Consider the following 27,480-nt stretch of genomic DNA (forward strand, 5'->3'; position numbering starts at 1 on the left):
TGCAGATCCACTTATACACATTTTTAAAAAATAGATACCGTATTGTAAATGTATTTTCTCTTCCTTAGGATTTTCTTAATAACTTTTTCCTTTCTCTAGCTTACTTTATCGTAAGAAGACAGTATATCATACATATAACATAAAATACGTGCTCATCGTCCGTTCATGTTATCGGTGAGGGTTCTGGTCAACAATAGGCTATTAGATAAGTTTGAGGGGAGCCAAAAATTACACCAGGATGTTTGAGTGTGTGGGGGTCAGCTCCCCTAACCCCTGCATTGTTCAGGGGTCAACTAACATTTTGTTTTACACCTGAAGATAGGTGCCAAAAAACATTTGCAGTAAAAGTCCTTACAAATTCAGGGGCACCTGGGTGGCTCAGTCCGTTGGGCATCTGCCTTCAACTCAGGGCATGATCTCAGCGTCCTGGGATTGAGTCCCATGTTGGGCTCCCCGCTTGGTGGGAGTCTGCTTCTCCCTCTCACTCTCCTTCTGTGCTCTCCCTCTCTCTCTCAAATAAATAAATAAAATCTTAAAAAAAAAAAAAAGCCCTTACAAATTCAAAAAGAACACCTCTGGTGATTACCTTCTGCCCTCTGCCAGTCCCTGTGTTCAGAGGAGATCAGGCTAAAATTCTTATTTTCTGGAAGAGATGGGCAATGTATCAACAGGAGAGGAGCGATGAGCATGCAAATCCCCTTTTATTTCCCACCATGACATGCTCATGGGGAAGAGAGCTCTGAGTGACCATCGGTTAAGTTCAAGACTGCCCACACCTGAATGCCCCTCAGAGTCACTTCGGAAGCTTATACTACATGTGTTCCCCAAATACACATGAACCCCACCTCTACCTGCTGGATGAAACCACTGTTACCAGTTTAGTGAATATATGGTTACCAGTTTCTTGAGCATTTTATGAAAAAAACTCTGATATATAGTCAAGCAAATATGTACATATATATCATTCTATTACAAAGAGAAACAAGCTAGGCATACCATGTTGCACTTTGCTTTATCCACTTCCAATATTTTGAAAGTTTTGAAATCGTTCCAGATTAATACACAAAGAAATGATATATATGTATGTATATACACAGTTTCATGGATTTCATCATGTGCATAAGCAACAGTGTACTTTAACAGTCTCCTGCTGGAAATTGAGATTTTCTTTCCTACTTTTTGTGATTACAAAACAATGCTACAGTGAATGTACTCATATTTATGATATTTGCACACATGGAAGTGTCTACATAGTATAAATTCCTAGAAATAGAATTTTCTGCTCAAGAGATATGTGAATTTTTAAATTTTAATGAATATTGCCAAATACCCCTCCACAAAAAAAAAAAAAATGTGCCAACTCTCATTAGGGATATGTAGATTTTATAAAATCCCCCAGGTGATTCTAATTATCAGACAGGATTGGAGACCAGGATAGTGTAGAATATCAGCTAGGGTGTTAAGTTTGGATTTGTAGACTGAATCCTTTGCCTATTTTTCTGCAAAGCCACTTCTGTGAAGATTCCCCTGTATCATCTAGCCTCATACCCCTCAAACTTTAAAGATACATAGAAATCATTGGGATTTAGAGAGGCAGAGAACTTGAGATTGTGTATTCTAACAAGCTCCTAGGTGAGGCTAAATCTGTTGGTCCACAATCCACACGTTCAGTAGCCACGTCCTAAGAGACTCTCGGTCAGTAATGTAAAAATTAACATTTAGATTGTATTGGTTAGTGCAGTGGTACCAAACGTTAGTCTCAGGGCCCCCCAGAGCTCTTTAAAGTATAAAGGCCTCCCAGAAGCTTTGTTTAGGTGGGTTATCATTTGATATTTACCATGTTTGAAATTCAAATGACTTTTTAAAAATGGCTATTTCAGTTCAAGTGACAATAATAAACCCGTGGTATGTGAACATAACTTATTTCGTGAAGAATGTTTCCAGAACAAAGAAAGTCAGTAAGAAGAGTGGCATTGTTTTATACTTTTAAAAATAGTTTTTGATATCTGGTTTAATAGAACACAGCTAGATTCTTGTTTATGTTTCTGTGGGCAATCTGCTGTGTATTGCACATCATACAGCCTCTGGAAAACCTCACAGTACACTCCTGAAAGATCAAGAGTGAAAAAAGAAAATGATATCTTGGTATGATAATGAAAATAGTACTGACCTTTCAGATTCCCTGAAAAGTTCTTGGGAATCCCAGTGGGTCCCTAGCCCACACTGTGAGAACCACTAATTTAGTGTGCATTCCTGCTGTCATATCATAGACCACAGACTTAAGAATAGAGGCCCTATCTTCTTCTAGGTCTTCATTTCCATAGAGCTATCTCAGATGAAGTGCTGAAACAATGATTCTTGATCTGCTAATTATGAGAATCTGACTGGGCAATATATTGTCATCCTCTTTCCTTTGCATGGGCAGTCATGAACTGGAGCATGGGGTTTATCAGTGGAGAGGGGCAATGAGCCTTGTTTCACTCACCTCCTCCATGAAGGAGGGTTCACAGTCAAAGACATGAAGCTCGTCTATGAAGAAAATAGATCCATCATGGTATTGTTACTGAGTACTTCTACATCAATTCTTTTATTCAATACTAAAAATAAACCTCTAAGTTAGGTAGAACAGCTGTTTTTATCCTCATTTTACAGATAATGAAACTGAGACTCAAACCCATTTGCCCAAATTTTCACAGCTAGTAAGTGACTACTGAGCCAGGGTTGAGAAAATAGAACGCCACCTTGGATCATGAATGGGTTGAAGGAAGAGTTTAATGTGTTTTATTGCATACTCTTTTTTTGGTGTCATGGGATATTAATACCATTCAAGACTGAGAATATTTACAATAAGGTGTCTTTATGGTGATCAAACGTTTCAGTTATTTGGAGGCATTCAATCACCTGCTAACGCTGTTTATTGCCTGACGCTTGACAATGAACATTATCCTTCAGATTGCTTTCTGCTAGAGTGCTGTTGCATAATTAGGTTTTCCAGGAAGTCTGTCTTTGTGTCATCATAATCTTCATTAGCAGAGTGAGTAATGACAGCTATCTTCACCTATCAGACAGATATGTGGTTATCTCTCAATAAGCCTGCTATGTTACCTTCCAAAGGAAAAGGCCAGGGTGGCAAATCAGGAGCTCAGCATCCCCATGGAGAGCAAGGGCGATTTCTGTTCGGTAAGAGGAGTTAAGAGCAGAAAGGTATAGAGTCTTCGAAGAGACTCTAGAAGCATGATCTAGAGTGCGGACTGTCTCAATCCCAGCTTCAATTCCAAAAGCCTAAATATTGGAACCAGGATCCTATTGCACTATTCCTGGGTAGATTATGGCTTGCTTTGGCCATGCTGAATATTTTAAGATCTTAAAAGCTACTGTAAAAAATGTCGAGAGGCAGGGAGTGGAGTGCAGATTGGGATGCTCTTCTAAATCAAAGCTCACTCCCAGGGTCTGTCAGTTACAAAGTCAAAATGAATACTGTTAATGGCAAATACTGGTTTTACACAATTCAGATTTCAGTTGTTATGTGAAGAATCCAGTTAGAAGATCTAGTGGTTAAGCTTAGACAAAATATATAGACTCAGGCTGTGTGAGTGAGTGAGAGAGAGAGATTTAAGCCTCGCCACTTGGTGTCATCGAGAAATCGCCCTTACTAAAAATCAATAAGCACTCTTTACAGTTTCGAACATATTATTTTCATTTAGTTTAACCATAGTTAGGGATATAACCATAAAAAGAAATACTTGGGAAGAGATCAGCAGGACATTTTTATTATATAATTCATCCGTAAAACATGGAGAATCATAAATGATACTCTAGTTTAAGAACTTTTAACAGTGAATCGCTGTGAGGATGCCTATGTTTTCCTTTACTGAGGATAAATCTTCCGGCTTATTAAAGAGTTCACTTTGCAGCGAACTTGGTTCATATAAGGTTTTTGTACCTAGGCACAACAATCGTCTTTTTTTTTTTTTTTTTTTTTTGGTGATAGATATTCTCTTACTGATCTTTCTCTTAAGCTTTTCATATACTCGGGGTGCCTGGGTGGCTCAGTCGTTAAGCGTCTGACTTCGGCTCAGGTCTTGATCCCGGGGTCCTGGGATCGAGCCCCACATCGGGCTCCCTGCTCGGCAGGAAGCCTGCTTCTCCCTCTCCCAGTCCCGCTACTTGTGTTCCTGCTCTAGCTCTCTCTCTCTGTGAAATAAATAAATAAAATCTTAAAAAAAAAAAAGCTTCATATACTCAATGCTAGAAGTCTCCTATTATAAAATGGAGTTTGTACTTTACCCATTATGTTTTTTATTGGGTGGTGGGGGATTATGTATTCTGCTGAGTGGCAAAACACAGCAGATCCTTGAAAAATAATGTCGTCAGGTATGTGAAATAACTACCCCTGGGGGATAATCTGCTTCGTCATTTAGAATCCAGTGCATAAATAAAACCAAGGGCTTTTTCTAGAGTTATTATGCAAAACAAAAAAATTCCATAATTTGTGAACCAAGCCATAGACAAGTAATCAATGCAGGATTTATGTAGCCTGCATAAAGCAGAAATCAGGCCAGAGGGAATAGAGATGATTCTCCTTAACCATCATTAACGAACACAAAAAACTGTGAAAACTATGTTTTTATTTGATAGAATCTAATGAGATTCAAAGAAAATTGCCAGTTTACCTACAACACAGAAAACCAGACTTCAGAATCAAACCTCTAATATTGTCTCTGCTCTTGACTCTCTCTCTTCAAAAGAACAAGGCTATATTGCCAACAATGCTCACCAAATATTTCTGTCACCATCAACTGTCTTGAGGTCATGGTCTTTTAGTAACTCAGTATTTATTGAGTGCTGAGCATGAGCAAATAGATCACTACTATACAGCTCAGTATGGTGGTTATAAAAAAGGGGAGGTTGGAGTCTTTGTCCTGATGCCTTTTATAATCAATGAGAAAGACAAACGAATGAAAACAATCATGCCAGAAATATATAAATGCATATACTACTGCCCAGAGGGAGAAACTAGCCTGCTTCTAAACAAGATGGACTCTCGGTAAATTTCCAATCAGCACCTGGTGAAATGCAAAGGAAGGTTGATCTGGAGCTCAATACCAAAACTGATTTTTGGTAGTACAAAATTTTAACTGACATCACGATCTAAGCCACTGAATAAAGGACTTTTATCTGCACCTGTATAAGTCATGTTTGGTAGCAGTTTGTGAACAGGCCACTTGAGAATGATCACATTCTCATGACGGGTATGCCTCATTTTATTCCCCTTCGCTTTACTGCACGTTGCAGATATTGCATTTCTTACACATTGATGGTCCATGGCAGCCCTGCGTGGAGCAAGTCTCTAGGCACAATTTTTCCAACAGCATTTATGCACTTCACAGCTCCATGTCACATTTTGGTAACTTCTCGCCATACTTCAAACTTTTTCATTATTATATTTGTTATGGTCATCAGTGGCCAGTGATTACAACTTGCTGAAAGCTCAGATTAACATTTTTTAGCAATAAAGTACTTTTTAATGAAGGGATAGACATTGTTTTTTAAACATAATGCCACGATACACGTAATAGGCTACAGGGTGGTGTAAACATCACTTTGATAAGCACTGGGAAACCCAAAATTCATTTTTTGACTCACTTTAGGGCACTATTTACTGTATTGCAGTGGTCTGGAACCAAACCTGCAATATCTCTAAGGTAGGACTGTGTATTATTCAAATACCTACTATGTAATAAACAATGAGATGCCCTTCCTCATAGATGAGCAAACCAGGAAGTAGGATGGAAGACATAAAATATTTGGGTAAACCACAGGGCCCTCCAGTTCCAACATTATGGGGCTATATGTGATGTGAATATTTCTGTGCCAGTCTGAGAAGTTCTCAGAAAACATAGAGATCAATATCCTTCGGCTCCATACAAAAAACTGGAGAGCATCTAACATGCCCAAGCTCTCTGCACGTTGTTCCAGAATGTATGAAGATTAATAATTCCCAATCCCTGGTCTTGAGGAACTCAATTATACAAAGAATTCTACTTAGAAGCCCAATGTTCTCAGTAACATTCGTGAGGACCACCCAAGGTGCGATGGGGACCTTATAGGGAGAATCACAAGAACACATGATCTTGTGCTGAGGAGATACTTGGGGAGAGAAGCAGGACTGAAGACTGACTTGGAGATGAATTGGATTTCAAAGCAGTATTGGCAAACTATAGAGGCAGGCAAGCCAAGGGTGAATTCAGAGACTAATGATTAGTTTATTTTGGCTGCAAAGGAATGGGGATGGAAGGAGCTAGCAAAGTACCTAGACAAACTGGCTGAATTAGGACCATTACTGTGGTGCTCTACTTTACCCCAGTGGCCCCTGCCTGAAATGTTCCCCTTTCTTCTGAACTCGCCACTCTACTCAAATTCCTCCTCTTTCTTAAAAAAAAAAAAAAAAAAAAGCTTCATCTTTCACTTCCTGAGGCTTCCTCTGACAACCCCAGCCCTTCTCTGATTAGTCATAGCATTTAATATGTATTATACAATTTAGTAGTTAATGAACCATTGTCTTGCATTGTGCATAGTCACGCCTGTTACACTGGCCATGAACATGCCAAGTCCTTTCTGGCCAGCTCTTAGCACATCCAAGTAAAATAAGCTTAATCATTAAAGGTCAGGCCTACTTCTTCTACTTTGCCTCCTCTTATCAGAGGCAGGGTGTTCTTCCTGATTGCTCTGCTTCCCCCTGGAACCAAAGCAGTACAGTCAAAAGGGATATCGGCTCAGGGCTTAACGCCACCTTCAAAACTGAGTTATCCACGTGGTATCTGTACTTTTCCAGAATTTTCTACAAGATGCTCCCCCCCCCCTTTTAAAAGATTTTATTTATTTGAGATAGAGAGAGAACACAAACCAGTGTGGGGGGGGGGGCGGACAGAGGGAAAGGGAGAAGCAGACTCTCTCCTGAGCAGGGAGCCCAACGTGGGGTTCCATCCAGGAACCCTGTGATCATGACCTGAGCCAAAGGCAGATGTTTAACTGATGGAGCCAGCCAGGTGCCCCAAGATGCTGCTCTTAATGGGCATCTCACTGGGTAGCCATACCAGATAACAAAAATAACATCTTCACCATTACTCTGACTTTAATTTTAATAACAACCCCAGATATTCACCGAGTGTTGGGCACAGGTCAAAATCTACGCCAGATGCTTCGGAGGTTTTACTTCACATCTAGTTGCTGCAACAACCCAACAAAACAGGCGCCTTTATTAATCCCATTTCAGAGATTAACAAACTGAGATTCTCCACTTGTTATAGTCGTCCCAAAGCTGGAAAAACCTTCTGACTTGAGGGCCCTTGCTCTTTATCTTCTATTCCACTGCCTCTCATTCAGAGGATAACTCCATCCAGTGCTTTTTAATATGCATAAAACTTTACAACCCATTAAATAAAATATGGCAGGCATCTGATTTGCATACACGAAAACTTTACACACACATGAAAGAATCTCTTCTGAATGGCACTCTAGTTGCCCCTGTGGGAATGGCAACTTCTTCAAAATACCATGAGAGCTAATGTTTTTTTCAAATATTCTCCTTACCAAGCCTTAGCTCAGAGCGGTGCCGCCCTTCAGAGAAAGCTTGCTGATCCATCAACTCCCGCTAACACTTTCATTTGTTTGTTGTTGCTGCACACATCATCGCAACTTCTTAAGATAAAACTCTAAAACTACATATGTATATAGAGCATGACAAGGCTTGTACCAAGACCTATAAAACGATTTCTTTGTTTGTGTAAAATAGAAACATGTATCCCCCATTAACCTCTTGGCTATGAAGACTAAAAGGTAGCTATTTGAGAGAGATGCATCATATAAGCTAAAGTTGACATAAAATTCTGAGCATCATCATGCCCTAAAAATAGCCAGGGAGCCATGGAATGTGTCCATTCAGAGTAAAGGAGGGTATTACACTTGACCCTTGGGCAATATGGGTTTGAACTTCGTGGGTCCACTTATATGCTGATTTTTTTCAATAAATACAGTATAGTGTTGTACATGTATCTTCTCTTCCTTATGATTTTCTTAATAACATTTGCTTTTCTCTACCTCACTTTATTGTAAGAAGATAGTATATAACACCTATAACATACAAAATATGTGTTAGTTGACTGTTTATGTTATCAGTAAGGGTTCTAGTCAATGGTAGGCTATTAGTAAAGTTCTTGGCAAGTCAAAAGTTAAATGTAGATTTTCAGCTGTGTGTGGGGGGTGTTCGACTCCCCTAACTCCTGCATTGTTCAAAGGTCAACTGTATTTTCCTGTGGCTGCTGTAAGAAATGTCCAGAAATTTGGTAGTTTATTAAAAACAAACAGAAATTTATTTCCTCATAGTTCCAGAGACCAGAAGTCCTCAAAACCAATTTCACTGGGCTGAAATCAAGGTGAGGCAGGGCCATATTCTTTCCGGAGGCTCTCAGAGAGAATCTTGCCTCCTCCAGCTTCTGGTGGCTGTTGGCATTCCCGACTTGTGGCCACATCGCTCCAATCTCTGCCTCCGTGGTCACACTGTCTCCTTTCTGTCTGTCACTTCCCTCTACTTCTCTCTTATAAGGATACGTGTGATCTCTTTTAGGGCTCACCCAGATAATCCAGGAAAATCTCTCCATCTCAAGATCCTTACTTTAATCACATTGGCAAGGACCCTATTTCTAAATCAAATAGCACTTACAGGTTCTAGGTATTAGGATCTCATATCTTTGGGGGCCATTTTTCAACCTACCACAGATAGAAAAATAGTCCAATCAAGCAGCTTGTGGATTTAACCATGTTTATACCAATGATATGTTCTATTTGTTCAGACATCTTACTGTAAGAACAGTGACCTGCCTGCCTTCAGTTATTCCTCTCTTCCTACAGCCAAGCCTTCTCCACACTACACCCCATGTGGTCTTTCTGAAATACTTATTTCCATGGCTCCCCACTGCCTAAAGGAAAATAACATACAGGCCTGTTATGATGGCATGTGGGTACAAACTCCTCCTTCATCTGGCCCCCAATGGTTTCTTCACTGGCCTCATCCTTCATCATTGCCCCTACCTCTCAGTCATACTGAACTGGTCTTTGCTGCCTGAGAAAGTCATGCTCTTTCAAGCCTGGCTCTCCCTCAGCCTCTTATTTATTTTTTAAAAAGATTTGTATTTATCTATTTATTTATTTTTAAGATTTTATTTATTTGAGAGAGCGTGAGAGACAGCATGAGCTGGGGGAGAGGCAGATGGAGAGGGAGAGGCAGGCTTCCCGCCAAGCAGGAGCCCGATGTGGGACTCGATCCCAGGACCCTGGGATCATGACCTGAGCTGAAGGCAGACGCCTAACCCACTGAGCCACCCAGGTGCTCCTCCTTTTGCCTTTTATACCCTTTTCTTCCTCACTTACTGAACCCATCACCTTCTTTTAGAACTCAACATAAAATCTAAATCTCCTCCTGTGTAAAGCACTTCCTCAAGGGAGAGTCTGATGTCCTTTCTTCTGTGTTTCCCTAGTAAGTTGTGCAGACATTATCTTATAATTTATTGTATATAATGATAAACATCTGTCCAACGTGTATCATCGTATGCTATTTTATGAACTAGTCCAAGGGCAAGGGTATTGTGGTAGGCTGAATAATGACTCCCCCCCGCAAAGATGTCCATGTCTTAATCTCCAGAACCTTCAAATATGTTGCCTGACTGGCAAAGGGACCTTGTGGATGTGCTTAAGGAGATGGGCCTTGAGATGGGGAGATTATCCAAGTGAGACCAATCTAACTACAAGCATCCTTACCAGAATGAGACAGGAGGGTCAGGTGAACAGAGAAAGACATAAGGATAGAAGCAGAGGTCGGGTAGGAGAGAAGATGCTATATGTTGCTAGCTTTGAAGATGAAGGAAGGGGCCATGAGCCAAGGAACACAGGTGGCCTCTAGAAGCTGGGAAAGGCAAGAAAACAGATTCTCCCCTAGAGCCTCAGGAAGGAACACAGCCCTGCCAACACCTTGATATTTTTTTTTAGAATTTCTGACCTCCAGAACTGCAAGATAATAAATCTATGTTGTTTGAAGTTACTAAGTTTGTAGTAATTTATTATAGCAACAATAGACAGTGAACATAGGCACTGTCTCATATTCGCTCTGAATCCCAATCATAGTGCCTGGCACATAGTGGGCAGTCAATTTGTTTGCTGAATCCATAAACAAAAACAGTAATTGCTATATTGGTGAGGGATTCTACAAAGATAGTCAGAATTGTAGATGCTGACACCATTGTAGGGAACAACATAATTTTATCCCCCACACACACACAAAAACTCTCCAACTCTTTACTCAGTGGCCTTCTGATTAGAATTCCAAAGGATGCTGAAAAATATTTCTGAAAAAGACATGGTTGAAATGCCACTGTTGTTTCTACCTTTCCGCATCTCCATCCTAGGACTCAAGTACTCAGACCACAAAAACAGAAAAGACAACCAGCTTTTTTAGATTTTATCTTTATTCCTGTAAGTAAAAAGAAAAAAAGTAATGCATGCAGCAGTAAGAGTATAAAATACTCCCATATATCCCTTTATGATAATTTAGTGTGAAGAAAATAAGAGAAAGCAGCACAAGGAACATTTCAAAGGCATCAATAGGGTTTTTTCTTTTTTTGCTATAAAAATCCCATGGGTGACTAAGTTCCTCTGGGCACCTCTCCCACCCAAGCAGCAGGCTGCAGAATAAGTTTCAAAGATCACATCCAATGGTCCTCTCAGACAGAAAGCCTATACAGGCTTTTTCATCCACAACCTGGTACCATTCAAGGGATAAGGGGGCTCCAGTTTAGAATCCATAACCTTGGCCTAAGCCCTGCCTTTTACCACTTGGCAGTGTCCATCTACCTCCAGTAAACCACTAGAGCTACATACACTCATCTCACCATTGAAGACCAAAACTATGGCCACAAATCTAATTACAAAGGTTATAGCTCCCTTTGTCAGAAACTACATTCTTGGAGGTGCGTATAACATAGGAAGTGAGTTTCATTTGAGGCTATCAGATAAGGATGTTCTAGCAAAGAACTCTTACTGAATACTTATTAAACATCAAAACAACAGAAATATGAAATACACATCTGGGAGTCTTAGAGAAGAGGTTAAGTAAGGGATAATTGGCTTACATTCAGATGCTGCCAGGGAGAAATTACTAAGGCAGCCTACTGGTCTTAAAAGACATGGACAAAAGGCTGCAAGCTTCTCTGATGCCAGCTCCTAGCAGAAAGAAGATTCTAGGCTGGGCTGACAAGGAACCCATTCCCTGCTGGGGGCTGCATATTGGGAAGAGATCATAGATTACCTTTTCCCAACTCTTCCCTTATACCAGTTCTCTAAGAAGACTCATTAGAGAGCCAGCAGGGGAAGTAGGTCTCATGAGACTGCAGGGGCCCCCATTACCCAAAATGTACCTCTTCATCTGCTTGCTGAGGCCTAGAATTCCTTTAACATGGAAAAACTGTATAGGCCACAAATGGAGCTAAGTGCCTTCAAATCTGAATGCCTGATTGAGGCAGCAAAGGAGTTACAATGTCTAATTAGCCACTCCAGTCACCAAGGATTAAGTATCAACACTGAAACCTTGGTCTAATAATGGAGAGGGGGAGAAGAGAGCAGGAAGCCCACTGGGCAGAGAAAAGGAGGCTACAGATGCGGCAAATTTATAAGTACTTCTATGTGTATATTCTAGGTGGGAAATAGGAACTACAAAGAATTTTTTACATGGCTCACTGTGAAGACAAATGTGTACTGCTCTGCTCTGCATGTCGAATAAACTGTTGGGTGTATTTTTGCATACGTGGAGGGGAAAGAAAACAATATCCCTAAGGTTTGCTCTAGGCTTGGAGTAGAAAGTCATGCCTGAGAAATGTATCTAGTTCTGGTTAAAGAAAAACCATCATTTCAAATTTCCATTTGTTCTTGGGGTTGCTGAAGATAAAGGTCTGAGGTAAATGACTCTTGTATGGAAATGTTCATTATTGCGTTTTCTTGTTTATGCAAACATAGGTCTAGTCTGGGACAAAACTTGAGAGTTAAAATGGAAGAGGAATTTGAGGGTCTGGTGCGGCATCTATGAAGAAGAACACAAAGGTTGATTTTAGGAGCAAATCAGATACAAAGAAAGAGGTTTCTTGTTTGCCCCGCCCCCCCCATTCTCAAACATCACCCTTTACAAAGAGGATCTATTAAAGGAAGCATCCCTATTCTTTCATACATGGGTAGGTAGTCTGGGGGCCCGACACTCGGCATAGTCTCAAGGTTTCATTTGCTCTCGATGAATACACAAGCTGGATTTTCCCCCCACTTGAATAGGGCATACATTCTTCCCTCCCTACTTTTGCACTCTTTTCTCTCTTTCTTCATCATCTACCCACATGATCATTCAACAAATATTTATTAAGCATCTATTGTATGACAGGTCCCAGGCTAGGTACTGGAGGTCTGCATGTTTGAAGTTCACTGTCTAATGAAGGTCTAGTAAACATACTTTCTGAGGGCATTTGGAAAAGTTGCATTACATCACCTTAAAAGTGAATAGCCTTTGACCCAGAAACTGCATTTCGTAACAAATAATAAGACAAGAATATTTAGTAAAGCGTTTTTGTAGTGCTTGGAAAATAGGGAAAAATTAAATGTTGAACAATAGAGGATTGGTTATATTATGCAGTAATATATAAAATATTAAAAAATTTTAAATATAAGCTAGTAATATTTAACTACATGGAGACATTTTTAAAAATAAATTAAGTAGAAAAAACAAGATGCAATATCATATATATGGTATGATCAGAAATGCATATATAAATGTACAAAGAGAAATAAGCAAAAATGGGAAAACTACATACAAAAATTCTATCAGCGGGACGCCTGGGTGGCTCAGTCGGTTAAGTGTCTGCCTTAGGCTCAGGTCATGACCCCAGGGTCCTGGGATCGAGTCCTGCATCAGGCTCCCTGCTCAGCAAGGAGCCTGCTTCCCCATCTCCTTCTGTAGCTCCCCCGCTTTTGCTCTCGCTCTTTGACAAATAAATAAGACCTTAAAAAAAAAAAACCCTATTAGTGTTTACATCTTTGAGTGGTGAGATTATGGGGGATGTTTTAAATTTTTCCACTATCTGTATTTTGATTTCCTTAGATTTTATAAAATTATCTGTTATATTCTTAAAATAACTTTACAAAAACAATTCTATGCCAAATATTTGCATTCTTTAGTCTTCTTAAGCTGAGTCTTCCTAATCAATTTTTTTCATTAGTGGAATATCCAACAAATAGTAACAGGATTCTTAGGCGACCTGAGGGCTCTACAGGGACCCCAAATCAATAAAAATATGTAGTGTGAATGCAGCAAAAGCATAAAATATGGAGTCAAGATATAGTTGGGCTTCACTGCCTAATGAGGGGTCGTTCTTCTGGTGAATGGGATATAGGATAATACACCAAGCAGAACTCATGTGAGGCTTTACTTAGACAATTACATGAAATGCATATGAAAATATAAAATGTCATATTGATATTATCAGTATTGTTCTTCAGTCATTAGGTAAGGACAAATGAACAAAATTTAACAATAATATCTGATGTGTAGGTTTGGAAGACCTATTTAAGCATAATACAAAATTAACAATTCATGATTGAAAATATTTGCCCCAGAGCAGTATTTGCAATAAAAAAAGGGTTAAAAATCTTTATTATAAAAAAGACTTAAAAATCAATAAAATTTGAACACTTCAGAAGAGAAAGAGGCAGTTTTGCACAAGTAGTTTGTAAAAGAAATACAAATGGGGAATGATAAATGAAAAGTGATTACAAAATCACCAGTAATCCAAAAAAAGAATATTAAAAAATGAAGATTTGTTTACTAAATTGGTAACATTTTAAATAAGAATGTAAAAAAATGGACATTATTAAAAACAGCTTTTTTTATACTTTGCAGGTTTTACTCAAAGAGCATTTCTTAATTTTATAACGAGAAAATGTTTTCCTAAAAAATCACATCAACATACAATTTGAGTATAAAGCAGTTATGCCCATACAATTTGAATATAATGCAATAATGCATATTTTATGTTAAAAATCCTAAAAATTTTCATATATAATACAATTTTTTCACAAATCCAATCATGCTGAAAATGATGAAACATACTTGAAGAAATCCCAAGGAAATTTGTATATAAAATCAAATATAGAATAAAGTGAGCTGTAACAATTATCACTTTATTTTTTCACAATAAGCTTTTATAAAAATATGTATGTGTATTATTAGTTGTACAAATAAATATCTTTTCTGATTGCACTTTCACATATTAATTTTCCCAAGAGTAAAGTTCATTTGTAATTACTCACCTAGCCTCCTCTTGCTATTACTGATGCCTGTCCAAGCCATTAAAATATAAATCAACATTTCAAGGTGTTGATTTGAAAATGTATCCAGCCATATGCACTGCAAAATCCTTCTTTCCAGCTGAAATTATTTGAAAAATATTATCCTGAGACTTACTGATCACATCATTAGCCGTTTTCTAGGTTGCCTAAGAATTAGCTACTGTACTTTAGTTCTTAAACATGCTGGACTAGGGGGAGAGAAATGGTGCCAGCCGTCTCCTGTGTGTCCAGAGAGGCCTCTCCAGGGATACTACCTCCCTGCGTCTCCTCCAAGAAGGGCAAATCATCTCCCCGCCGCAAGCTACAGTGTTTGAATGGAAATCCAGACTCACACAGATATGGAAAATGGAGAACCTTGAAGACCGCTAAAAGAGTGCCTGGGAACCCCAGAGGTGCTCAGACTATACTCTGAGAACAGCTCATATACATCATCATCACACAAGAGTGAAAGGATACTTACTGAGCACAAGAGAGACACAGCAAGAGAGGGAATACAAGCAGTGGGAGCGGGAGAGGGAGAAGCAGGCCTCCCACCAAGCAGGGAGCCGGACGTGGGGCTTGATCCCAGGACCTGGAATCATGACCTGAGCCGAAGGCAGACGCCCAACGACTGAGCCACCCAGGCGCCCCTGCATTATACTTCTATTGGAAAGCGTTGATCTAGAATGCCCTCTACCCTATCACCTTCACTACGATCATCAGGCACCGCTTGCCTCCTTATCCTCCCCATCAGCTGTAATTCCTTTGTCCTTTGAGTGCCACCATCGCCACCATGGTTGGCACCCTGTACATATCTGAAGGTACTAGCTGTTGTCTACTCCACCATATTTTAACTGTGGTATATGGAAAGAGCACAGGTTTGAATGCAGTCCACTCATTTGATTAGCTGTGTGTATCTTGAGTACATTATTTAACCCTCTTTGAGCCTCAATCTCCTCCTCTGTAAAATGGGAGTAATGGCAACCCATCTCCAGTGTTTACTGTGAGGATTATGCAGAGAATGACACACAGCAACTGCTCAGTTTGTGGTAACTAATCCTACTACCGCTACTACCACCACTATGATTTTAGATTATGCTCTCTCTGATCACAGAGGATCAGAGGCTGTTGGATGTGGGCCGGATGAGGAGGCCCTCTGCCACACCTGAGGAGCTCAGCTCTACCTGAGTGTGCAAGTCACCCTTGGAGGGGCAGGCCCCAGTGACCAGACTCCTTGGATGACCTCCATCCCGTGAGTGCAACGGACCATCTCTAGGTTGACTGATCCCTGTGACTCCTTGCATTGGCCTTTGTGCTGGGACCCATGGATGATTCCAGTCTAATCCAGAGATACTTTTCAAAAAGCAGAAACCCTGAAGAATGACTCAATGATGGACAGCACTGGGCATTTGAAAGTGGAACCGCTGTGGGATGATTTTGCTTTTACCAAAACTCGTTGTGTTGTGAAGAACGCAGGAGATGGTGGGGGTTCTCCTCCGAGCTGGCATGTGAAGGTCAAAAGGCTGGAGAGCATGAAACCAGGGCAGAACAATCAGAAAGCCTGGGGTTTACTGGCTCTTTCTTAGTGTAGATTATTCCATAATGAAAGAACATACTCACTGGTGAAAAATTGGAAAGCCACACAAAGAAAAAAAAGAAAAACTACCACCCTTTTGTTACATAGTCAAACATAACCACCATCACAATGTTGGTATATTTCTGTTATTAATTTTTTTCTCTACATACTTTTACATAGCTGTGTTGTATGTACACCTCTATATTCTCCTTTTAATATAAGTGGGTGCTTTTTATTTTCTAATGACACAGTAACAGCTGTTTATTACAGAAAAATTTTAAATGTGAATAAAATGGAAGTTAAAAATTAAAAAAAACATGCTGGACTATTTCACAGTACACAACTGAAAGCCTACATATCCTACACAGCATTCTTTTTTAAATTTAATTTAACGTATTTATTTGAGAGAGAGAGAACAAGCATGAGTAGGGGGAGGGGCAGTGGCAGAGGGAGAAGCAGACTCCCCGCTGAGCAGGGAGCCCGAGGTGGGGCTCGGTCCCAGGACCCCGGGATCATGACCTGAGCCAAAGGCAGATGCTTATAACCCACTGAGCCACCCAGGCGTCCCCCTACACAGCATTCTTAAAAGCCCCCTCAGGAGAAACTATCTCAAGACTGAGAGCTGGTACCCAGATTGGTTTCCTAATTTCTTTCTCGTAATGATAGTTAGGATTTTCTAAAGATATCAAACTGGTGTCTACGATGGTTAGTTTGTTTCTAGCTTGTTTCTCTGTCTGGCAGACAGAGCAGTGGCAGGTGGGCTCTCTCCACTCTGCCTCCTGCCAACATACCCCTGCCCTCACCAAAGGCACAGTGCTCTCCGCCTGTAGTCCTTGATCTCCTGGCTGAAACTGCCTACCAGTATGCCAATTAGTGCCAATATGGCTGAGGGTGAACGTGCGCACACAGACTCACAGCAAAGAACTGGCAGAAAAAGTCAATGATTTGTTTTTAGGAGTATAGTCTAGATGTACTGCATTGAAGCACACTTTCTATTCAAACTCAGCTTTCTAGTCGGTTTAAACCCCCTCCTTCTAAATTAAAATGATTTCTCATCACAATAACATGGGATCGGGGCGCCTGGGTGGCTCAGATGGTTAAGCGTCTGCCTTCAGCTCAGGTCATGATCCCAGGGTCCTGGGATCGAGCCCCACATCAGGTCCCTGCTCTGCAGGAAGCCTGCTTCTCCCTCTCCTGCTCCCCCTGCTTGTGTTCTCTCTCTGGCTGACTCTCTCTCTGTCAAATAAATAAAATCTTAAAACAAACAAACAAACAAAAAAACCCAATAACATGGGATCATATATCCAAGAACACCCTGATTAGATGGTCAACATTGTCGTCTCCTTCTTGCCAACCTACTAGTGTAATGAGTGAAGCCAGGCTTTGGACTATAGGCACATGCGTAAACCTCACCTATTCATATATGTATAGATAGAGTGCAAGGCACAAATTAGGGATGCAACAAATATTTGGTTGCATTATCTCACTTAAGTCTTACAGACTCTGAGATATATATCATTACATTCATCTTACAGCTGAGAAATATGAGGCACAGAGGGATTAAGTAATCTGCCCGTGATCACATATTCAATACGTGGCTGAATTCAAAATTAAAATCGGGGCTACCTTAAAAATCCCTCTAGACTTTAATTCCTATGATCTGTTTATATGCCCTACAGTACCATTACACTTTGTGTATTGCCGGTGCTCAATAAAAGTTAAATGTCATCAAATTTATATGCACAAAAGGTGTTCGACATTATTAGTCATCAGAGAATTGATACCACCTCACACTCACTAGGATGTGTATAATCAAATAGACGACTTTGGGAGAGCATATAGCAAGATTGGAACCCTCACATACTGCTGGTATTAATGTAAAATGAGGCAGATGCTCTGAAAAACAGTCTGGCAGTTCTTCAAATTGTTAAACATACAGTTACCCTTTGACCCGGTGATTTCACTCCCCCCACGAAATGAAATTTCACTCGAGAGAAATGAAAACAAAGTCTGCACAACTTGCACATGAATGTCTGTGGCAGTATTATTCAAAATAGCTAAAAAGTGGAATTGATCCAAATGTCTATCCCCTTTCATACATGCCCAGGGATGCAAAAAAACAAAAACAAAAACAAATGTCTATCCCCCAATGACTAGATAACCAAAATATGGTATATCCATATAATGGAATATTATTTCATCACCAAAAGGAATGAAGTACTGATTCGTGCTACAACATAGATTAAACCTAGAAAATAAGTGAAAGAAGCCAGACATAAAAAGGCAACATATAATAAGATTACATTTATAGGGGGGCACCTGGGTGGCTCAGTTAGTTATGCATCTGCCTTCAGCTCAGGTCATAATCCCAGGGTCCTGGGATCTAGCCCGCATTGGGCTCCTTGCTCAGTGGGAAGCCTGCTTCTCCCTCTCCCTCTGCCCCTCCCTCTGCTTGTGCTCGTTCTCTCTCTCTGACAAATAAATAAATAAAATCGTAAAAAAAAAAGAGATTACATTTATAGGAAATGTCCAGAAGAAATAAATCTATGGAGACCAAAAGCAGATTAGCAGTTGCCTAGGGCTATGGTGGGTCTAGTGGTGGGGATGGGGAATGATGGGGATATTGGTGGATGAAGGCATAAGGGCACTGAGTTTCTTTTGTGGGTGATAAAAATGTTCGAAAACTGACCGTGGCAATGGTTGCACATATCTGTGAATATACGAAAAACTATCCCATTAAAATGTGTGAATTGTATGGTATGTGAATTTTATCTCAGCAAATCAGTTATTTTTTTAATAAAAAGTGTTAAAATAGTGTGCATCTATGAGCACACAAGGCATATACTTTGTGCATGTGTATGTATATGCGTATTTGTGTGTATGTGTGTTAGTATGAAACAAACCTTCATTTCAAAAGTTTGCTAAAGTCATTGTATTTTTGTACATTTTTTAAAAAAGTCTGAGGACTCTAAAAAGACAACTATTTATGTGGCAAGCCACCCAAAATGTATAGGTCAAAAAATTGCCCTCAAAAAGATTGATTGAGGGAAGAAATGAAAACACCATCTGCTAGGCACCTGATATGGGCCAAGCATCATGCGGGCACTTTACACATGGGGTTTCCCTTGATAAATGTGTGATATGGTAAAAACAAACAATGAAAAGAGAGGTGAAAACATATTCCTCTAATACCTTTCAAGTACTACAAAAGATAGTGTCTTATAGTAGATAAAGCACAGACTTTGTGACCAGATCCTAGTTTAAAAACTCAGTTCTTCCATTAGTTAGCTGCAGAGGCACAGGCAAGTTACTTGAGCTCCAGGACTCCCACCTGTAAAACTAGAATACTAGTACTTCTTTTTTCTTTAACATTTTATTTATTTGTCAGAGAGAGAGAGCACCAGCAGGGGGGGTGGCAGGCAGAGGAAGAAGCAGGCTCCCTGCTGAGCAAGGAGCCTGATGCAGAACTCAATCCCAGGACCCTGGGATCATAACCTGAGCCGAAGGCAGATGCTTAACCCACTGAGCCACCCAGGCATCCCAGAATGCTAGTACTTCTGCTATTATGTTTGTTGTAAGAATTAAATGCTAGTGTGTGTGTGTGTGTGTGTGTGTGTGTGTGTGTGTGCTGGGGATGATGGTGGTGGCTTGGAATTTGATATCATCTAGTACATGTGAGCTCTCTTGAACCCAGGTGGTATCTGTAATATCACTGTCAGTATGACATTTTGTTTTTAATGACTACCTCACCTGAGCACACTTTTTGTGCTCCCAGGCTTCTTGGGATTATAAAATAAAATAAGGGAATCAAACAATAGAAGCAATTGTGTGATGAGTATCCCCCAAAACTTCTGCATCCTGGACGAATGCTTTAAGCTAAAGACATTTGCTGCCCTTCCATCTTATCCATATTGCTCTACAAGCTTTCTTTTCCTTTCTAAGTCACCTCTTACAAGGTAGAGCTGGAAATAATGGAGTATTTGTGGACATTTACTTATCCTAGCCAGTAGATTGTATTTTGGCTTATAAATATGCACAAGAGATTCTCCATATATGTCATCAAGGGAATGCCTATTAAAACAACAATGAGATACCACTACACACTTCTAAGAATGGCCAAAATCTAGAACACTGACATCAAATGCTGGTGAGGATTTGGAGCAACAGGAACTCTCATTCAGAGCTGGTGAGAATGAAAAATGGTATTGCAACATTGGAAGACAGTTTGATGGTTTCTTATAAAACTAAACATACTCTTTTCATATGATCCAGCCATCATGCTCCTTGCTATTTACCCAAAGGAGTAAAAAATATGTCTATACAAACTTGTATACAGATGTTTATTGAAACTTTGTCCATAATTGCTAAAACTTGGAAGAAACCAGCATATCAATTAGTAGGTAAATGCATAAATGAACTGTGGGACATCCAGACAATGAAATACTACTCAGCAGTAAAAGGAAAGGAGCTATCAAGCCATGGGAAGACATGGAGGAACCTTAAATGCATATTACTGTGTGAAAGAAGCCCATTTGAAAAGGCTATATACTATAGCATTCCAACTATATGACATTTTAGAAAAGGCCTTACTATAGAGACAGTAAAAAGATCAGTGATTGCCAGGGAAAAAGGGGAAAGAGATGGATAGGCAGAGCACAGAGGATTTTTAGGGCAGTGAAAATACAGCTGACCCTTGAACAACAGGGGCTTGAATTATTTGGGTGCATTTATACACAGATTTTTCTATAAATATAGTACAGTTCTATAAATGTATTTTATCTCCCTTATGATTTTCTTAATATTTTCTTTTCTCTAGCTTACTTTATTGTAAGAACACAATATATAATACATGTGACATACAAAATATGTGTTAATTATTTATGTTATCTGTAGGCTTCCTGTCAACAGTGGGCTATTAATCTTATCTAGTTAAGTTTGGGGGGAGTCAAAAGTTCTACAGATTTTCAACTCTGTAGGGTGTCAGTACCCCTAATCCCTGCCTGTTCAAGGGCCAGTTGCATTCTGTGTGGTATTATATAGATGGAAATATGGCTCTAGACATTTGTCCAAACCCACAGAATATGCAACACCAAGAGTGAACCCTAAGGTAAACTACAGACTCTGGGGTGATTATGTGTCAATATAGATTCGTCCCTGGTAAAAGTACCATTCTGGTGAGTGATGCTGATAATGGAGGAGGCAGGGAGTATATGGGAAATCTATGTAACTTCCTCTCAATTTTGTTGTAAACTGAAAGCTGCTCTAAAAAAATAATACTAAAGTATAAAAGAAAAATATGTAATATGGCCTCATTGAAATATTACCACAGCAAATGCTGAATATAGCAAAAATTTTTCAAAAGAGAGAACAGGCAAAATCAGTTGCTTTTGTAATATAATTCATATTGTTTCCTACTTCTAAATGAAAAAAATTGAGAATTTGCTCAACTGCAATTGGTTACAGTTTCCAGCCCTCCTAAGAATTATTAGTACAATAAGATAACTGGTAAGGAAAGCAGTGAGGATGGGCAAAAAGTGTATTTCAAGATGAAATAAATTACTAAAAATCATCCCAGAAACAAAGATAGTAGACCAATGTGTCATAGAAGTTTTCCTGAAAAAATGTAACATTTCATCTTTATTCATAAAAGTAAACATCTTCTGGGGCGCCTGGGTGGCTCAGTCATAAAGCGTCTGCCTTTGGCTCAGGTCATGATCCCGGGGTCCTGGGATCGAGCCCCGCATCGGGCTCCCTGCTCCGCGGGGAGCCTGCTTCTCCCTCTTCCACTCCCCCTGCTTGTGTTCCCTCTCTCACTGTGTCTCTCTCTGCCAAATAAATAAGTAAAATCTTAAAAAAAAAAAAAAAAAGTAAACATCTTCTGCAAGAATCTTCTCAACAATCCAGCAGAGCAGATGTCTGACCACAGGGTCAACCAAAGAGGAGTATCAGGTAGGTGCTGGAAGTATAAATGTGACAGGTAAGGGAGTGGGCCAAAAAAATTAAGGGATTTGTTCAAGGTTTCACAGCTACACAATGGCAGAATTTGATTTCTAATCCTATGCCCTTCATCATTCACTATTTTTTTTTAGCTGCAACTTTGGGTTCTCCTATATGTCGGAGGGACATATTCCTTTTCTTCACTCTAGGTTATAATCTATTTGGTCATCCTTGGAATTGCAAAATGTGCTACAGGGACTTTGTGGTCCCCCACAGTTGGCTTTCACACTTCCAAATATTCAAAACTATACCCATGAAATACATGAAGCAAATACATGAAGCAAAAACGGAAAGAATGAAAGAGACAATTTCACAATAATAATTGGAGAATTTAATAACCTCATTTTCAATAATAGAACTGGACAGAAGATAAACAAGAAAATAGAAGAATTAACACTATAAATTAATTAGACCTAAGAGACACCTATAGAACACTACACTTAACAAAAGGAGAATACACATTCTCTAGAATAGACCATTCTACTCTCTGCTTCTTTGAGTTTGACTGTTTTAGATTCCACATATGAGCGAGATCATATGATATTTGTGTTTTTTTTTTAAAGATTTTATTTATTTGACAGAGAGAGGCACAGCAAGAGAGGGAACACAAGCAGGGGGAGTGGGAGAGGGAGAAGCAGGCTTCCCACGGAGCAGGGAGTCCTATGCGGGGCTCGATCCCAGGACCCTGGGACCATGACCTGAGCCGAAGGCAGACGCTTAACGACTGAGCCACCCAGGCGCCCTGATATTTGTGTTTCTCTGTCTGGCTTATTTCATTTAGCATGTCCTCCAGCTCTAACCATGTTGTCACAAATGGGAGGACTTCTTTTTTTTAAGACTGAATACACACACACACACACACACACACACACACACACACACACACCCCATATCCCACAACTTTATCCATTCATCCATTGGTGGGCATTTATTTTGTTTCCATATCTTGGCTATTGCAATAATGCTGCCATGAACATGGGAGGGCAGATATCCCTTTGAGATAGTTGATTTCATTTTGCAGAAGTGGGATTGCTGGATCATATGGCAGTTCTATTTTCAATGTTTTGAGGTGTCTCCATACTGTTTTCCATATGGTTGTACCAATTTATATTCTCATCAACAGTGTAGAAAGGTTCCCGTTTCTCCATATCCTCATCAATACTTGATATCTTTTGTCTTTTTGATCATAGTCATCCTAATGGGTATGAGATAATGTCTTTGAGGTTTTGATTTGCATTTCCCTAGTGATTAGTGATGTTGAGTATCTTTTCATACACCTGCTGCCATTTGTGTATCTTCTTTAGAAAAAATGCCTACTAAGGTCCTCTGCCCATTTTTAAATCAAGTTATTTATTTGTTTGCTATTGAGTAGTATGAATACTTTATCTATTTTGGATATTAATCCCTTATCAGATAGATGGTTTACAGATGTTTTCTCCCATTCACTGTTGGTTGTTTCCTTTACTGTGCAAAAGCTTTTTAATTTGATGCAGTCCCACTTGTCCAGTTTTGCTTTTGTTGCCTGGGCTTCTGGTGTCCTATCCAAAAAAAAAAAAAAAACAAACAAACAAACAACCTCAATGCCCAGACCAATGTAAAGAAGGTTTTCCCCTGTGTTTTCCTCAATTATTTTTATAGTTTCAAGTTTTATGCCTAAGTCTTTAATCCCTTAAGAGTTGACTTTGTGTATGGTGTGAGATAGGGTTCCCATTTCATTTTTTTTGCATGTGGATATCCAGTTTTCCCAGCACCATTTATTAAAGAGACTATCCTTTCTCTATTGTGTGCTCTTGACATTCTTGTTGAAGATCAGTTTACTGTATATATGTGGATTTATTTCGGGGTTCTCTTCTATTTCATTGGTCTGTCTGTCTGTTTTTACGCCAGTACCATACTGTTTTGATTATGTAGTTTTTAATATATTTTGAAATCAGTAAGTGTTATGTCTTCAGCCTAGTTTTTCTTTCTAGACATTGCTTTGGTTGTTTGTGTGTGTGTAGGGGGGTTCCATATAAATTTTTAGGTTGAAATTTCTATAGGGATTGCATTGAATCTGTATATCACTTTGGGTAACATGGACATTTTAACAATATGAGTGTTACAATGGTGTAGTCACTTTTGAAAATAGTTTGGCAGTTCCTTAAATGGTTAGACATAGAGTTATCATATAACCCAGTAATTCCATGCATATGCATGTACCCAAGAGAATTGAAAGCAAATGTCTCCAAAAAACTTGTAAAAAATGTTCATAGCAGCATTTTTTATAATAGTAAAAAAAGCAAAAATAGTCCAAATATACATCAGTTAGTGAATAAACAAATTGTGATATATCCATACAATGTAGTATTTTCACCCATAAAAAGGAATAAAGTACTGATGCATATTACAACATAGGTGAACCTTGAAAACATGCTAAGTGAAAGAAGCCCGACACAAAAAGACCACTTATTGTAGGAATCTATCTATATGGAATTTCTAGAATAGACAAGTCCAAAAAGTAGATTAATGATTCTAGAGGGCTGGTGGGGGAGCAGGAAATCCAGAATGTCTGCTAATGGGTATAGAATTTCTTTTTGGAGTGATCAAATTTTCTGGAATTAGTGGTGATGGTTGTACAACCCTGTGAATATACAATACAGTATTTAAAAAGAGTAGATTGTAAAAATGATTTTGTAAATTCTTACATCAGTTGTCTAAAACCAAATTGTTACTGCTTTTCATGGGTTTTATGTTTTTAATAGGTGAACATAGCAATGTGTACTTTAAAATGGGGACAAGAATCAGGGCCCTTGGCTGGCTTAGTCAGTAGAGCATGTGACTCTGGATCTTAGGGTTGTGAGAGTGAGCCCCACACTGGTCATAGAGTTTATTTTAAAAAGTAATTAAAAAATGAAGTGGAGACAAGAATCAATTTCGATGTTTGTGGCAAACGTCCTGCCTTCAGAAATTATGACAATTTAAATAAATCTGATATTTCTGATTCTGAATCATGTCAGTTTCTCCTTGAAAAAAAAATATTTGGGCCTTTTCATCCTATTAGTCTTTGAAAATAATGGCAAAGCTTTCTCTTGGTAGATTCTGTCATGGAAAAGAATCCTGAGAATATCTCCTAATAAAGGTTACCGATGGGCAAACAGGTAATAGACCCAAAAATATCGTAATTTGACATGAATAACTATTTCTCAAATTTATTCCTAAGAAATATTATTTAAAAATGCTCCTAAGAAAAAGATTCCATGGTCAAAAAGGTTTGGAAACACTGCTTATCCTTTTTCTTGAAGATAATAAGATGCATATTAAAGGTCTGTGAAATAATGAAGTAGTTTGTTAAATTTTTAAACCCAGATTTTGCTAAACATATTTGATCAATAAACTCTATTCCAGACTTTTCTGAAGATCTTCCATTACTTCATTTGCACAAACTATACCTCGAGAAACACTGATTGAGCAATTAATACATTTTACAAATAACACAAGCTCTTTGATAACATGTAGACATAACCCTTAGACTATGTTTACATTACTGATGCCTTGCCACAAGGATGGCTGCAATAAACCTAGCTAGAATACTTGCATCTGTAACTGTGAAAATAGGAAGAAGGAGGCTCATGTGAGCTAGGTTCCAGGGCAGCTCCAGAGTAGGAGGAAATGCTGGATTTCATGAGCTCTCTTTAAGGACTTTAATCCCCAAAGAATTTTCCGGTGGAAAGTAGAGCTTTCCTTAGAAACCCGGCCCAGAATACAGCTGAAGGTAGAATACACTCCTCTCAGTCCAGAAATAATAATAGCCCCCAAAATAGAACATTTGTGGGTATATCAAGAGACTAACAATCTAGATGTGGAAAACTGAAGGAAATAGCGACTTGCAGAAAAAGGATGTCTTTTTCTCTCCTCCTCCCTTTTACTAGCCCTTAGGAGGAAAATATCCAAAGCTTGCATCTAGAGAGCTCATGGATTGCACTGGGGGCAAAGATTCCATAGAGCCAGTAGGCCACAGTGTATCTTACAAAACATAGAACCAACTTCAGCTGAATTTTAAGAATTGACAACTAACATTGATTAGTAGGAAAAAAAATGTCAAACAGATGACCTCTGTGTGGACTGACGAAGTAAAGAATGGCCTGACTTTCAGAAAGCTGGTGACACTATTCTAGTAAATTCTGATCTCATTTGTCCTTTATTTGACCAGCTAAATCAGATTTCACTCTAGATCCAAGGGCTGTCCTGTTTGGTGTTTCAAAAGAGTATTCAACATATGCCAATGTTTCTTCTTTTTTGGAATATTGTGAATGGGATAAACTTGACCTTGTCTAATTTTTTAGTTTATCTTTGTAAAACAGGAGAAAAATATGATGTGAGGAAAGATCTTTTGCTTTAATAAACCATTTAATAGAACAACAAAAACTCTGTGTGCTAATATTTTATCTGCATGTATAGCCAAAAAATTGTATTTCCTTATTTTATGATTTACAATAGTAGTTATACTTGTTACCAATAATTATATTTTAATGAATTTTAATAAGTATGTTTCCATTCTGAGAGATATTCAAGACACTTTCAAACTATGGTTTCCCTTCTAGATGATTCTCATATTTAAGAGTTTGGATTTAACAAGAACACTGTTCCTGTTAAAGGAACTTCAGGCCTCTGGGAGGTGAGGGAAGGGCATGCCAGTGAAGAAGAAGTCTTCCTTTCTAGTGTTTGATTAATCATACGAGGTAAGTAGCTTCCACTCTACCTGTGTATAAAGCTAACCCTACAAATGACATATAACAATAGCCTTTTAAAGTTGAAAGAATATTCTGATTGGGAAAAAACACATAATTTTTTAAAAAGGTTTTATTTATTTATTTGAGAGGGACAGACAGAGATAGCGAGAGAGAGAGAGAGAGAGCACAGGCGGGGAGGAGAGGGAGAAGCAGACTCCCCGCTGAGCAGGGAGCCCGATGCAGGGCTCCATCCCAGGACCCTGGGATCATGACCTGAGCCAAAGGCAGATGCTTAACCGACTGAGTCCCCCGGGCGCCCAGCAGCTATCTCTACTTAACAATATCTGCACAGGGCCTAACCTCAAGACATTATATAGATATAACTGAACCCACCATGTGGAATAAACTATATACAGCTTCCATAAGCATATACATTTGTTGTATGCAAAGTAAATTATAAATATTATATCAATTTAACTCTATAAAGCATAGGTGGCCTGCAAAGCCAGGAAGTTAACATGAGTAAGTGGGCCAGCTATAAGAAAACAAGAGTGGTAGAAACTGGAAAATTAGGGAATACAAGCTCGCTCTAAATAGGGCAGCTATCACTCATCTAACACAGGTTGTCATGTGGGGATGCAAATATGGATGTGTCAGCTCTGAGTTTTCCAAAGAAGATGGAAATTCGGATTTGTATTAGAACTTTCCAATTTCTAAATCACCTGGCATCTCTAAGTCAAATGTGGCCCATCGTTGGCCAATTTGAATCCTCTCTTGTGAGCT

Source organism: Zalophus californianus, chromosome X (genome assembly GCF_009762305.2).
Source record: "Zalophus californianus isolate mZalCal1 chromosome X, mZalCal1.pri.v2, whole genome shotgun sequence".
In the NCBI taxonomy this organism is placed as follows: domain Eukaryota; kingdom Metazoa; phylum Chordata; class Mammalia; order Carnivora; family Otariidae; genus Zalophus; species Zalophus californianus.